The sequence below is a fragment of the Chiloscyllium punctatum genome, chromosome 4, assembly GCF_047496795.1.
Source record: "Chiloscyllium punctatum isolate Juve2018m chromosome 4, sChiPun1.3, whole genome shotgun sequence".
In the NCBI taxonomy this organism is placed as follows: Eukaryota; Metazoa; Chordata; class Chondrichthyes; order Orectolobiformes; family Hemiscylliidae; genus Chiloscyllium; species Chiloscyllium punctatum.
In genome coordinates this window covers 16,555,879-16,572,400 of record NC_092742.1, presented here as the reverse complement: position 1 = coordinate 16,572,400, position 16,522 = coordinate 16,555,879, and the positions used below count along the sequence as shown (strand labels likewise).

At 41.8% G+C, this 16,522-nt stretch overlaps 1 protein-coding gene across 31 annotated transcripts in view; it reads left to right on the top strand.

Annotated features, from left to right (window-relative positions):
• nrxn3a (neurexin 3a) overlaps positions 1-16,522 on the top strand; it is a 2,037,428-nt gene that overhangs the window by 222,577 nt on the left and 1,798,329 nt on the right. The window lies entirely within an intron of this gene.

The following is a 16,522-nucleotide window of genomic DNA, read 5'->3' as shown; positions in this document are numbered from 1 at the left end:
GAAATTTCAGAAAACATGTTAAGCTTGCTAATTTATGAAGAACCTTAGTTCAAGGTGTTGTATTGTAGCAAATAAACAGTAATTACAAAACAACTAATTAATATTTCCTCCAATTATAATAAGCACTGCATTGTATCACACAGGTTGTTACAGTCTTTTCCCAAAGGATCTACAGTTTGATGCTTAACTGAATCAGCTATTGCTTATTTTAATGAATTGTGTTTTTCCTTGAAATGTAATTTAATTGTGTAATTTCTTTGCAAAATGCTGCAGTGTCAGCAAATTTGTCGTGCCTCTTGAGCACAGACTACATATATACAAAAATGTACCTGGTAATTAAGTAGGAAAAATGGAGTGTGTCACACAAGATATTTATTCAATGACTAGCCGATTCTATGGTTGTCCATGAAAAGCATGGTTCAGGTTTTCTATGACACAATTATTAAACAAATACTCAAAGGATATCTAAATTTAACTTTGAGGGTTTTCTTCCGAGACTGGAACAGAGTTGCAGAGTTCCTGACCTTGCAGATTTAATGGGAGAGAAATTGCATCAATTTAAAGCCCCGTCTCATGGTGTTTTTTTTCTTCATTGAGACGCTTTTACATTTTCCACTTTCCTGTTTTGTTTTTAAGATCCGTATGTTCACTGAACAATGCAAAGCTTTGCCGAGAGAATGTTGAATTGATATCTTCGCTTTGGTGAAGAGTAAATGTGCAGTGGGTTTTCTGAAAATGCATTTGCTCCATTTGATTTTTAGTGAGTTGGCAATAGCAGTGTGGTGGTAACTGTATGCTCACGGCTCTTAAGAAGCCATGAGTGGATAAACCATGTTTATTAATATAATACTTCCATATGAAGTAGCACAGGATTTTGTCAGTTATGAATAATGCATGTTGTATTTAAACTAATGATTATGAATCCTACAGTTGCAAGCATTTTGTACTGCTTTGCGATTTGTACTGTGGGTATTTGCTGAATATCTCCAGCTGGCGTGCCAGTCTGACTCCAGTGAGACTGACCAATGTTTTTCAGAATGCATCCAAATACTTATGACAGTGAAACAAATGAAAGATTAACTGTCGGGGCGTTAGCATTCACTTGTATGTTTTAAAACTGGCCTGTGGCTTGAACTACTCTTTTCAAAGGTTGGTCTGATATAATTACATTACAATGGTGTTTGGTTTGCATGTCAATTTTTGCACACAACAGAACTGGTCTTGATGACTTCCCTTTGCTTTTGTGCTGCGCAAGATTCCAAGTCGATAAAGAATAATTTGAAATAATTATTTTAAATACCCACTGGTCTGTTCAGAAATTTACCTTCAGTACTGCAAGAAAACACTGCTCTGCCATGATGTGACATTTTGAACAGCTTTTAGTTTCCCCTGTGTCTCTTGTAACATTTTACCATTTTACACAGCTTGTCTGTGTAGGGTACAGATGTAAAGTTTGCACATGCATCATGGTACACATGTTATATTACGGATACATTATGTGGAGGAATTACTGGAACTCAAGTTTACTTTATGGATGGATAAGACCAACTGGAATAATGGGATCACCTTCATTGAAAATGACCTTGAATAAAGCTACTAGCTACTAGGAATAGATCCCTCTCGCATGTACTTGATGCATGCAAATCAGAGTTGAGTGGATTGCTGTAAGATGAATACAATGCTGCTTTAATTCCATATTGCAATGAAAAGGTTTTTTCTCATTCCCTTGTGTGCTGTGGGCATCACTGGCTAGGCCAGCATTCGTTGTCCAGCCCAATTGCCCTTGAGAACCTGCCTTCTTGAAGCATTGCAGTCCATGTGGTGTAAACCCACCTGCAGTGTCAGTATGAAGGATATTGACCTGACAGGAGTGTAGGAATTCAGGATGGTGTTGTCGATAGGAGGGGTTGTGGCATTCTCATGTATCTGCCACCTTGATCTTCTCGGTTGTCCAGGCAGGGGAAAGGAGCCTTAGTGAGTTGCTGTTGAAGCATTGAGTTAAATACTAGACCATTTAATTATGAGTTCTATTAGTTGTGGAGGTGACAACTGTATTTCAGTCATGTGCATTGTGATGGTGCCAGGAAGCCCATAGTATAATGTGCTCACCTGATTCGTGGGTTAAACTATAAGCATGTTGCTGTAATACTGGGTAATCAGTTTCCCATTTTACAGTGTTGGCTATGTCTGCAATTTGCTGCAGGTACTTGTGTTTGATTCTCCACATGGAGCGTTCGAAGGGTCAAGTATCCACTGGGGACAGATGTGTTTCAGAAAGCCATTTTAACTGATGCCATGTGTCACGGAAATGCATGTCACATGAAACCTATTGTAATTTTAGTTCAATCGTGGAATTCTAAACATTTTCACCTGTCTCTTTCTTTTGAACAGTTGCAATTATGACAAATGGTTCTATTGTTGGTTTAATTGGTTTTGAATAATTATCTTCAGTGTCAAATCACAAACAATTTTAAAATAAGCATAATCATTGGGTGTTATGTGGAGGAGGTTATGAGTGGGGTCTCCATGGGCCTCTCAATGAGACAGCAAATGCGTTTGAACCAAGGAACCTCTAGATGTATCATAGAATCCCTAATGTATGGAAACAGGCCATTTGGCCCAACAAGTCCATACCGCCCCTCTGAAGAGTATCCTGCCCAAAACCATTGCCCTACCCTATTACTCTGCATTTCCCCCTGAATAATGCACCTAACCTACACATCCCTGAACACAATGGACAATTTAGCATGGCCATTTCACCTAACCTGCACATCTTTGGATTGTGGGAGGAAACCATAGCACCCAGGTGCAACCCACACAGATACAGGGAGAATGTGCAATTGCCACACAGACAGTCACCCAAGGCTAGAATCAAACCTTGGTCCCTGGTGCTGTGAGGCAGTACTGCTAACCATTGAGCCGCTGAACCTGACAAGTGGAGTTCCCTGCCTACTGTTCTTTGAAAAGCAGTAGTGGAGGGATGAGGACCTGCAGTGGACCTTAATTGATATCAGTGTTGGAATCAGAGGAAAGACAGGGTTTCATCACCCTGCACCCTTCCATCAATCAAACTTCCTTTGAGTTGGCACTTGCCCCAAAGGAGACAGAATGGATTAAATTCCCGATCATTTTTCGTTTAATCATTTGCAGGATGGGGGCGTCTCTGGCTTAGCCAGCAATTTATTGTCTGTCCTTAATTGCCTAGAGGGCAGCTGAGAGTCAACGGCATTGTTGCGGGTTTGGAGTCACACGTAGGCCATACCATGGAGGTTGACAGTTTCCTTCCCTAAAGAATATTAGTCAATCTTTTGGGTTTTTCCAACTGAAAGAACTGTGGATGCTGTAAATCAGAAACAAAAGCAGAAGTTGCTGGAAAAGCTCAGTAGGTCTAGAGTTATCATTTCGGGTCCAGTGACCCTTCCTCTGTTCAGAATAGATAAGCTTTTCCAGTAGCTTCTGTTTTTGTTTGGCTTTTGCCAGTAATTGGCAATGGAATTGTGGTAAATGTTCGACTCTTTATTCTACTGACTGCCATTTTGGGACTTGAACTCATGTCCCCAGACCATTACCAGATTCTCTGGTTTAACAGACTAGTAACAACCACTCAAAAGGTCCCGCTCGAATTTCAAGATAATGCTTCATAATTCTCTATCAATCCTGCTTGTTCTCCTTAACATTTTCTCAAGTCTGGGGTTAGTTAGCTTGATGGCTGGCTTGCGATACAGAGTGAGATTCAATCCCTGCACCAGTAGGGGTCACCAATAAGGACTTTCATTCTCATCCTCAACACACACACAGACACACACACACACAGACATACAGACAGACACACAGACAGACACACACACACACAGACATACAGACAGACAGACAGACACACATACGCACGCGCTCTCTCTCTCTCTCTCTCACACACACACACACACACACACACACACACACACACACACGCACACACAGAGACACACACGCACACGCGCACACACACAGAACAGGCTTATGGTCTGTTGGGACAATGTCACTTTACCTTTATTCTCAGATCATCCCTTTGTTCATCACATCAGCTCCTCACTCTGCATGAAGGTGTTTAAGGTAAAGGAGTCGAATAGTGTAAGAGTGTGTTGCTGGAAAAGCACAGCTGGTCAGGCAGCATCCGAGCAGGAAAATCAACGTTTTGAGCATGCGCTTCATCCCTGATGAAGGGCATATGCTCAAAATGTCGACTCCCCTACTCCTTGGATGCTGCCTGACTGGATGTACTTTTCCAGCACCACACTCTTCAACTCTGATCTCCAGCGTCAGGAGCCCTCATTTTCTCCTAGTTTAAGGTAAAGGACCTTATGACACAGGTTCACAATATTAGATGTTATCAGAGTGGAAAAGACGGTGGAGCAAATTGACGCTGAAGAGAAAACGGATTGACTTAAGTTCCAGTCCTGAGAAAGATGGAATTAGGTTAAGATTTTTTACGATAAGACCATAGAGCAACATGTAGAAAAATTGAGCTGAGCTCCAGCAGAACAGTTGAGATGAGCTCAGAACAGCAGTAATCATAGCAGCACAACTGGAAAACAATTGGGAAAAAAAATCACAGTATCAACACAATAAAGTGAGAGATTGCAGTAGAGAGTGAAGTCAGATTGTCATTGAGCAGTACATAATGTAGTCTTTTAGCAGTGTTAACGACTGTATATTGTTTTGGGTCTAGTGTATCACAAATCAATGAGAAGAGAGCTGAAAAATGTTAGGCCCTTTTTATAGTTAATGAGCAATGGGTAATCAATTCCAATTGTAACCTGTGAGGAGTGAATAATTGTATGTGTGATTGATGGTTTAAGTTCTTTAAATTTAAGATTCTAATGTTCGACAAAATGACTGAAGAATTATTTGGACGCTATAGTCAGTAGATGGTGTGGCACTGTGACGGACTATGAAGTCTTGTGATTCAGTATGTGATCAGTGTTGAGTTAACAGATCTGTGTTGTAGTGGTGATATAGGTGACTTGCATAAGAGGAAATGCGCAAATATTCTTGCTGTTATTCCTGTATTGTGGGTCTGAGGAGAATCTGCATGTGTGGCTATTGCAAGAAGGCAGAATTAAGCTTGAACCACAGTGCTACTGTTAGCTCCACAGCAGTATCTATACATGCTGTCTGCTACTATTTCAGAGGAAACAGTCCCTTCCATTTCGATCATATCAGCATCTGGTTTCAGATGGCTAGAATGCAGATCTTCATATCAGGCCTGATCTCCTGAAGATCAGTAACGATGCTGAGCTTAGTACCAAGTGGCATGGTACTAATGAGCTTAGATGATGATAAATCTGGTCTCAGGTTAGGAGCAATGGTCTAACTTCACAGAGATGCACAATGGTCCCTGCAGCAGAAAGATGACAGAGCCTGTTTTCAACACAGGAGCACTTGCAGTGTAGCTGCCAGCAGACTTATCCAGAAATTTAGTAACTTTGAAAAAGAAATAACATCTTTAGTCCCTCATTCCTCATGTTGACATAGAGTAGGCAACCATTTCAACAACCCTAGGTCAAGAAGAATGCTAGGTTACGCTTAAGTATTCATACATGAATTTTTAAAAATGTATTCATTTGTGGTAGGTGGGCATCACTGGCTGGGCCAGCATTTTATTGCCCATCCCTAAATGCCATTGAGAAGGTGGTGGTGAGCAGCCTTCTTGAACTGCTGTAGTCCACCTCTAGGTTAACCCACAATGCCGTGAGGGAGGAAATTCCATCTGTCATGCGCATTGTAATGGCTTAGGTGTGCCAGATTTGCCGGACAGTGACTCTGTGATTAGCACTGCTGCCTCACAGCATCAGGAATTCTGGTTCAATTCCAGCCTTGGGTGCCTGTCTGTGTGAAGTTTGCATATTCTCCCTGTGACTGTGTGGGTTTTCTCTGGGTGCTCCGGTTTCCTCCCACAATTCAAAGATGTGCAGGTTCAGTGAATTGGCCATGCTAAATTGCACATTGTGTTCAGTAATGTGTAGGTTAGGTGCGTTAGTCAGGGGTAAATGTAGATAATGGGTCTGGGTAGATTACTCTTCGGAGGGTCAGTGTGGATCTGTTGGGCCAAAGGGCATGTTTCCACACTGTAGAGGTTCTATGATAATGGTAATATCATTGGGCTAGTAATCCTGGGTCCTAGACTTATGCTCTGGGACGCTGGTTCAAACGACAAGTGGTGCAGTTTAAAATCAATGAAGTAAATCTGGAATTAAAAGCCTGTTTCAATAATAAAGCCCCAGAATTATTATTTTTCTGTCGTTAAAAACTGGTCTGTTCACTAATGTTCCATTAGGAAAGGAAGCCTTTATCCAAACTTGCTTGCATGTGACTCCAGGCTAATAGGAATACGATTGATTCTTAATTGCCCTCAAAAATTACGAAGCAACACACTCATTTCAAGAACAACTAACACTGGCCTTATCAACAATCATATCCATTGGAGTAATGAGAAGTAGGTTTCGAGTATTTGAATGCGTCTCTGTCGACTGCTGCTGTTTCTATCGTGCACTGGGCTTGTAAGCAAGAAGCCTGAAATAACGCTGTAGTTAAACAGTTTCAAATCCCACCACTGTCCCTCATGGTATTTAAAATAATTATTATATTAACACACAAAACAAAAATCTGGAGTATAAGATATGTCTCAGTTTTGCTGCCCATGACAACTAATATTGTTTAGCCAAGGGTATCGGACCTCCTTTCTTAGTTTGGTCCCATCTAGGTGTGACTCCAGACCCACAACATTGTGATGTGGGAATTGAATCCATGCTGGGATATTACTCTGCATTGCAAACCAGACATGGTACTGGTGAATGGAACCTGCTTGTCTCTGGGTCTATTATTGAGCCATAGAGTCATCCAGCACAGAAACAGACCCTTCAGTCCAGCCAGTCCATACCGAACATAATCCTAAATTGCCTCCAGTGACCTTCAGTATAACGATAGTTTGGGGCACTTACAATAAGAGGTACTATACATTAATTAGTCCCACCTGCCTACTCCTGGCCCATATCCCTCCAAACTGTTCCTGTTCATGTATCTATCCAAACATCTTTTAAACAGTGTAATTGTAGCCGCATCCACGGCTTTCTTAGGAAGTTCATTCCACAACTGGATCACCCTCTGTGATTGCCTCTTATTGCTTCTGGATTGGCTCTGTGATAGCCAAAAAAAATTGCCTCTTCTGTTTCTTGATTTGTTTTCAGCTTGTGGGCATTCTGACAGAGCCCTGTCTGAACAGGTAGGGAGTGAGTCTTTACCTTGAACTGATGCTTTCCTCGCACTGATGGTGTTCCTACAGTGGTGTTAGGTAGTAATTTCTGGGCATTGTCCCACCGGTGATGAAACACTGATGATCTGTCTCCAACTCAGGATAATTGTAATTTTATAGCTGATAGTTTCCCCATACAACTACTTCAAGTCAAAGTTGCAAGGCCATGTGCTAATGGTGAACTTGCCACAAGTATGCGACAATTTGTAATTAGATTTTTTTTAGATTAGATTAGATTAGATTAGATTACTTACAGTGTGGAAACAGGCCCTTCGGCCCAACAAGTCCACACCGCCCCGCCGAAGCGTACCCACCCATACCCCTACATAATGCGTGACACAGAATTGACTTTGATTATTGTCTGAGTGAAAAAATCAACCAAACCAGGATCGAGTGCAACACTTTGGTTCCTGTATCTTTTGAACCCTCTGATTGAAGGAAGCATGCTCATTCACACACACAGCCGTTATCCAAAAATTACATGTCATTGATAAAACAGTGTGAGATACCTATTTCCAAATCCTTTGAAAATTGTCCATTAAGGCAAAATTACTCCGCTTAACCAGGTATTCCTGATCTGTGGCCAATATCTATTGAAGAACAGACTGTCTCAACTATTATCCTTTTAAGCAAAACCTACTAAATACACACATCTATGTTGATTATCTGGCCACTAAAGAGATACTTTAATCAATTGGGCTAACTGGAATTTAGAAGCATGATGGGTGGTCTCATTGAAGCATATGGGAATCTTAAGGAGGTTGACAGGGTAAATACTGAGAGGATGTTTCCTCCACATGGAGGGTGTAGGAGCGGGGGAATGGGCTCAGAATAATGGAGCACCAGTTTAAGACTGAGATGAGGAGAAATTTCTTCTTCTAGGGGGTTATGAGCCTTTGAAACCTTGTCACAGATGACTGTAGGGGCAGACTCCTTGAGACAGATTCTTGATCAGTTGGAGAATCAAGGGTTATGGGTAAAAGCGAAGGAAAGCAGGCATGATCAGCCACAACCCTATTGAATGGCAGAGCAGGCTTGAGGGGCAGAATGGCCTACTCCTGTTCCTATTCCTTATGGTCTCTTTCAAGAATGTTTGGCTGTCTCCATCCCAGTGAGTGTTTTCATCATTTTCATCCTCACTTATGCTGGGTGTGGATGGTGTAGAGAGTTTGTGGCAACAGAGCATGAGCCATTTGTCATGGACTTATCAAAACAATTGGCCTTCCTTTGCACTTACAACCACTCTTTTGTTTTGGCTGGTGCAGTCATAATTATTGTCTCCAGTGACCTTCAGTACAACAATGGTTTGGGGCACTTACAAAAGGAGGTGCTATACATGAATGTGTTTTTCATATCCAGCAAAAAAATTAACACAGAATCCACTCAAGGGTTTAATTAGCATACATAGTCATAGAGTCATACAACACAGAAACAGACCCTTGTCCATGCCACATAATCCCAAACTAAACTAGTTCCACTTGTCTGATCCTGGCCCATATATGTCCAAACCTTTCCTAATGGATCCATTCAAATGTCTTTTAAATGTTATAATTGTACCCGTATCCACCATTTCCTTAGGAAATACAAAATTGCCTGCTATGTCTTTTTTAAATGTCTCTCCACTCACCTTAGAAAAGGGGAGTTATAGTTCTTACAGCTGCACCTGCAGAATATCAGTTATGGGTAAGCAAGATTGGCGAGAGAACTTTGAGTGACATTGATAGCTCTGTATAGTGTATTGCAGAGTTAATTGGAAGGAAAATTCCTTCAAGTACAGAAACAATACAATTGGGGACAGTGGGACAGCAATCTTATGTGAGCTCTTTGTGAGTTATGCTTAAGGTGTGGAAAGATGGTTTCCTGTAGAGGAGTTCACTCTTAGATGCTCTTCACACTGACAACACTAGATGAAGCTTCATTAGCAAGTGTACTTGATTTAACGCTGTGGTGACAGATTAGTAGTTGAACTCCATAGAGGCCAATATCCTGTCACCAAGTCACCCTTTATCTACACATGGAGAGTCCTTGGCACTGATCCAGCTCCCTCAGAGCCAGCTCTGAGTGAACAAAACCTCTGACATTCCTGTTCTTTTTTCTCCCAGCACTCAGAGTGAACAGGATGTCTTGCACTTCTATCCTTTTTTCTTTTTCCTGTTTTTATTTTTCTTTTTTTCTTAAACTGCCACCTAACTGCAGTAGTTTTTATTTTTTCTCCAGCACCCATGTTGAGTGCATGCAAGTGACATTCCTGTTCTTATATGTCAGCCAGGGCTCCCTGATTAGGGCAGTTAATTTGGTCCAATGAGGGAACTCATATTCTATGAGGCCCAACTGGCTGATGTTGTTACAATCTCTACAGTAGTGACTATAATGGTATTCTACTCATGTGCTCCTGATGAAAACTGTCTAGCCGTTTTTTTTTGTTACCAATAGCTGCGACACCTGTGAGAAAACAAGGAATAATCAGCAAAAAGTGCTTTAAAAATCAATCTCCACTTTGGCTAAGGTCAAGAACAGGAGAATTACTAATTGACTTGACACAAATGGAAACTCTCATGGGAGAAAATTGAGGATTTAGGTGGAGAATTACTGAAATGCTGTCTACAGAGTCTTTGAAAACATGCTTAACCTGCTGAAAATTTATATAACATGTTCAGAGAGCTGTATTTTGTATTCAATTTGAGAATTAAGCTGATGCTGTAGAGGTGGAGAAGCCTTTTTTTTAAGATCTGCTCGTTGGTTAGGAATGAATTGTTTTTCTTACCAATTGATTGGCTTCTTTTTTCCCTTCAACATCTGTAGGTTTTTCACGTATTTCCTGGAGCTTAATTTGTGAACTGTATCTGATTCGAACTGGCACATATTAGGAATTTCTGAACTTTGCTGCAGAGGCTTCAGAGAATGGTGAAGCAGAATTAAATGATTGACGGTCACTGGCCTTCGATGTGACATGCTTCCAAGCATCCATGGATACGCTAAAGAGCGCAACATTGGGAAAAGTATGGAAAAAGTGTTTCCAGTATGAAATTGAGATGTTGTAGAGGGCGTTGAGTGTTTCTTTAGATAATAATGGTGTGCAGGGCCATGGGGAAAGGGCAGGAAATTGGCACAGGGTAATAGAGGTGGTTGCAAGCACAATGGGCCAAATGGCCTCCTTCTGTACAATAAGGCTTCTGTCACTTTGTGAAAGGTTCTCATGGGAGCAATTCAGGATTTAAAACTGACACCAGTCAAATTCATCTGATCTCTTTTTCGAGTGTCGTATGGCTTTATAGTGAATGATCTGGACCAAGTGCATTTAGGTTCCTTGTTGCTATAATGACTATTGCCAGCATCAAGCAAGATTCAGTGTTCAGTGTCTCAACAGGTTAGGGTTACTACTTAGTGTGAGCCATTTGTCCAAAGTCATAAGAGTATCTAAATTCTGATCAAATGCTGCTACAGCTGTTTAATGTGTATGCCCAGGCTCTGAGGAAGACTGTTTGGATGCTGGATATCAGTCCCCTCAGCTCCAGGACATCTCTTAAGGGGCATGGAGCAGATAACTATGGAGCAGGTGGGACCTGAACTTGGGCTCCAGGCTCTGAGGAAGACTGTTTGGATGCTGGATATCAGTCCCCTCAGCTCCAGGACATCTCTTAAGGGGCATGGAGCAGATAACTATGGAGCAGGTGGGACCTGAACTTGGGCCCCAGGCTCAGAGGTAGGGATTCTACCACCATATCACAAGAGAGCTAAACAGTTACTGAGGCTAATGTCCTGTGCTCAATCATCTTCAGCTACTTCTTCACTCTGAAGATCAGAGATGTGGATGTAAGCTGATGATTGGACACTGTTCAGCACCATTTACAACACTTCGGATACCTCAGCACTCTGTGTCTAAATGCAGCAAGACCTGGGCAACATTTGAACTTGGGTTGGTCAGTGGCAAGCAACATTTGTGCCTCACAAGTGCCAGGCAATGAACATCTCATGCAAGAGAGAATCAAGCACCTTGCCTTGAGTTCAAGGTTGCTGAATTTTCCACTGTCAACATCCTAGGGATTACCATTGACCAGAAACTGAGCTGTATGAGCCATATGAACAGTGTAACTATTAAGATCAGATAAAAAGCTGGATATTCTGCAGTGAGTAACTCACCTCCTGTCTCCCAGTGTCTGTCCATTATCTACGAGGCATAAGTCAGGTGTGTGATGGAATTTAAAGTCAATAGATATGAAGCTGGCAAAGCACAGCAGGTCAGACAGCATTAGAGGAGCAGGAAAGTCAAAACATTGCCCTTCCTACTCCTCGGATGCTGTCTGACCTGCTATGTTTTTCCACCTTCACACCTATTGACTCTGGCTCCAGCATCTGCAGCCCTTCTGTCTCCATGTGTGATGGAAATCTCTCCATTTGCCTGGGTGAGATGCCCAGCACCATTCATGACAATGCAGCTCACTTGATTGGCACCCTAATCACCGAGTTAAACGTTCACTCCCTCTGAAGCACAGTGGCAGCAGTTTTATACAATATACAAATTGTGTTGCAGCAACTTCACAAGGGCAGCAGCTCCACCTGCAAGTTTGCCTCCAAGTCGCACATTACCCTGACTTGGAAGCATGTTGCTATTCCAACACTGCTGCAATGTCAAAATCCGAGAATTCCATTCCTATCAGCACCATGTGGACTTCAGCAATTCAAGAACGTGATTCACTGCAGCCTTTTGTAGGATACTGAGTGATGGACAACAAATGTTGTCCTAGCCCATGGTGCCCTCATTCCATATCTAAATGGAACAAAAATTCATTCGTAAAAGGCTTGTTTTCACTGAGATTTTATCCAGAACATGTTGGCCTCTTCATTACAAGGTGTCAGAGGTGGGCACCTCTCACAGCTTTGCTGTTAACCATTTATACATTGACGATAGGAAATAGGAACAGGTGGAGGCCATTTGGCCCCTTGAGCCAGCTCTGCCATTTAATCAGATCATGGCTGAGCCTACATTCCTTGCATCCACCTTTTCGTCCTTTCCCTGTAACCCTTGATTCCCTAGCTGATCAGGAATCTATCTGTCTCAGATTTAAAGACAGACAAATTTCTGCACAACTCTCCATAACAATGAGTTCCAGACTCACAACCCTCTGAGAAAAGAAATTCCTCCTCATCTCTACCTTAAATTGATGCTCCCTTAAACTGAGACAATGATATCTGGCCTTTGACTCTCCCTTGAGGTGAAACATCCACCCCGCATTTAACCTGAAAAATCCCATATGAATCCTCTATGTTTCAATGAGACCAATGATTGCAATAATACAATGGAACAGAAGTGAAACAAACTAACATTCTGACATACTCTCAACGTTTTATTGCGAGCACTTGAATTCTGAGACAGCGTAAATTATTCTGCAAGTTAAGCACTGTTAAGTTGATGATCTTGATGTATTATTTTGCCTGGATTTAATTTTAATTCTTATGAATAGATATGACTTGAGGCTTGAGTTTGAATGATATTTCAGCAATTTGATTCTTTTTCTGACTTTTGAATGGTGGATAACTTACAGTGCGAAATAACTCAATTAAAATGGTGATTGTAATTCTGTGGTGCAGTATTTTCATCATGGTGTGTGAAATGGTGTATCACTCAATTTATAAGAGTTATGGGCTCAACTCTAGAAACTGCAGTTTGCTACAAAAACAAAGGACAGAGCTCAAATTGCACAATCTCAAATGTAAAATCTTCCATGAGCTAGTCCTGCCAGGCCGCATACGCTTCAGAAATATTTATTGCTATGTATAGTACTGAGGTGTGGTTTTACCAATACAACTGAACATGTGTTTATCACAAAACACAAGCATTTCATTCAGTGTCTAATCTGGCATCTTTGAGTAACCTGCATAAAATGTAGGCCGGTTTCAGGCAGCACGGTGATCCAGTGGTTAGCACAATGCCAGAAACCTGGGTTCCATTCCAGCTTTGGGTGTCTGTGTGGAGTTTGCACATTCTCCCCATGTCTGTGTGGGTTTCCTCCGGGTGCTCTGGTTTCCTCCCACAGTCCAAAGATGTGCAGGTTGGGGTGGATTGGTCATGCCAACTTGCCCATAGTGTTCAGGTTAGGTGTTTTAGTCATGGTAAATGTGCAATTATGGCGATAGAGTGAGGGGCTCGGTCTGGGTGGGACTTGATGGGCTTAATGGTCTCTTTCCAAACTGTAGGGGATACGATGGAAAATGTAATGAAATAACTTTAAGTAAAACCTGTGAAGTGCCTTTTACTAAATCCTTTGGTGTATGCTAGTCATTTTCTTGGACAATTAAATATTTTTAATAGGTAGAAAAACGTTTAAAAAGTGCCCATTTATGCCTTTGTGCTAAGGAATCTTAATGTTAAGAGTCTTTCCAAGGAACTGCTATTGGTAGTAAATTGTCAGCCGGTTGTATCGATCATAGGGGCAGCTAGGTTTGTGGCTGAATGAGCTGATGTTACATGATGTTGAAGATCATTTAAATTCCAATGTCATTTGCATTTAACGTTCTTTGAACTTGTACACTGTTTGGCCTCTTTTGAACAGATGATGATGGTAAAACCATTGTACTGTTGCATAAATTCCAACCATTGTTCACTAATGTTGAAATCCCAAATGATTATGCTGTCTGTAAGAGTCACCTGTCAAATCAGCATAAATATCAATACTCCACTTTGCTGTGTACAATGCAATTTGTTCCAATTTTTTTTCCAGATTTTTTAAGGGTCCTTTTATCGGAACGTTATGCACTGATGTGGGTGAGAGCTACACCAGGATGTAAGGAGGCTTATATTGAGTATTATCAGTGTCAGCGACCTGTTGCATTGAATCGACTGCTGTAAAATTCTCCCCCAACAATGAATGGCTGAATCAATTAAATTGCTAATGTGGTCAAAGCTCTGAAGCCGATGTCTGAAAAAGAGCTGCCAATCGTGTGCTGTTTTAGCAATTGATTTTCACTTTTTCTGATTCATGTTATTCTCGTGCCTTCAAAAGAATGGAAAAAGGAATACACTTTTACAGCTGAGGGTCAAGGGAGTAGGAGTCCTATGACATTACAGTGAGTGGCACTGCCTTTACGTCACGTGTGTTGATGGAGCAAAGCGTGATTTTCTGTGATAGGAGGTGAGTCGTTCTGCTTGTGAAATGATGAAGATAGGCCCTTCAATCCTGGATTAGTGGTGCTGGAAGAGCACAGCAGTTCAGGCAGCATCCAACGAGCAGTGAAATCGACGCTACTCATTGGATGCTGCCTGAACTGCTGTGCTCTTCCAGCACCACTAATCCAGTATTTGGTTTTCAGCATCTGCAGTCATTGTTTTTACCTTCAATCCTGCTCCACTATTCATCGTGGCTGATCATCTAACTCAGTATTCTCTTCTTCTTCCTCCCTCCTCCTGAGCCCTTGAGCCTTAAGACCTATATTTAACTCCTTCTTGAAAACATTCAATATTTTAGCCTCAACTGCTTTCTGCAGTAGAGAATTCCACAGACTCGCCATTCTCTGTGTGAAGACATTTCTCCTCATCTCAGCCCTAAATGTCATCTCACTCCTGACAGTGAGACCCCTGGTTCTGGATTCTCAGACCATTAGGAACATCTTGCTAGCATTTACTCTGTCTCCTGCAGTTATGGTGTTTATAGACTCCGGATCACCGGTACTGTGGACTGCATTTTTGTGTTCACTTACACTTGGGCCTTCCAACGAGGGTATCCTCCACCAACGACCCCCAAAACCCTCCCCACCCCTGCCCCACTACCCCTACCCCAGGCTGTGCAACTTCAGAGTTTGGTGCAGAGGACAACTGAAAAGATGTAATGCATCATACAGACTGCCAACACGTAACAACAACAACTTGCCTTTATACAGCACCTTTACCATGGGAAGACACTTTTGCATTAAGTGATATTAGGACAGGTGACCAAAAGTTACAGCTAAGAGTTAGCTTTCAAAGGACAATTTATAGGAGAATTGTATGTGGGAGACCAAGCTCAGAAATGGAGTTGGAGAGCTTAAGGCCCAGGCAGATGAAGGCACTCACTCCGCCCCCATCCCCTCCCCCAGTGTTTGAGCCGTGGAGATTGGGAATGCTTAAAAAGCTGGAACTGCAGGAGTGCCAAGACCTTGGATATGCAACATCAGAACCTGGAAAACCCAAGGAATCTACCTCCAACCCTGGTCACGCACTTGCTCAGCCTGACTCAAAATGCAAACCTGCAATGCCTTCGAAGACAGCCATCCGAGGGCAGGTCCTACTGCCTGCCTGCTTGGGAAGCTACCCCACTGTTTGCCTGTTGAAATGTAATGGTCCTAAAGCAAATCTTTGCAAGGTGAATACAACATCCAAAATCTTCACATCACAATCGTGGAATTTTCAATACATACGGTGTAAGCTCTGGCTTTCTCGTGAACATTCACAGCCACAATTTCATTTAGCACGTACTCTCCCTTGAGTCACATGCAGTTCCAATGTAACGTGGCATCATAATCCATTGACGTAAACGTACAGTTCTTATGTGAAGATCTCTGTAATATACATGACCTATACTTAAAGAAATAGATTGCACAGTAACAAGTTACCTTTAAAGAGCATCTTTATGTCATGAAACAGTTCCAGTTGCTTATTGCTATTGAAATGAGATCAGGACAGAACAATTTACCAATTTTTATATGTGCACCATAGAAAGCATCCTATCGGGATGCATCACAGTGTGCTCTGCACAAGACCACAAGAAGCTACAGAGAGTCATGAACAGCTCAGTCCATCACACAAACCAGTGCTCCACTGACATCATCTATACTTCCTGCTGCATCAGGACAGCAACCAACATAACCACAGAGCTCTCCCACCCTGGTTATGCTCTCTTCCACTGGCCAGAAGATATAAACTTTTATACGTACAAATAGATTCAAGAACAGCTTCTTCCCTACTGTTATTAGACTTCTGAATGGACCTCTCAAATTTTAAATTCAGTATCGATCTCATTCTTTGTGCGCCTTCTCTGCACCTGTAACACTGTATTCCTCACTCTGTCCTATTACCCTAATGCATTTTGTATGGTATGATCTGCCTGTACTGCTCACAAAATAAAACTTTTTCACTGTACCTAGGTGCATGTGACAATAATAAATCAAATCAAATCAAATCAAAATCTTGATCAAGGCAAGTTTTAAACTGGATGGCTTTTGTTACACCCCAATAATATCTTGTATGTTTTTACCCTG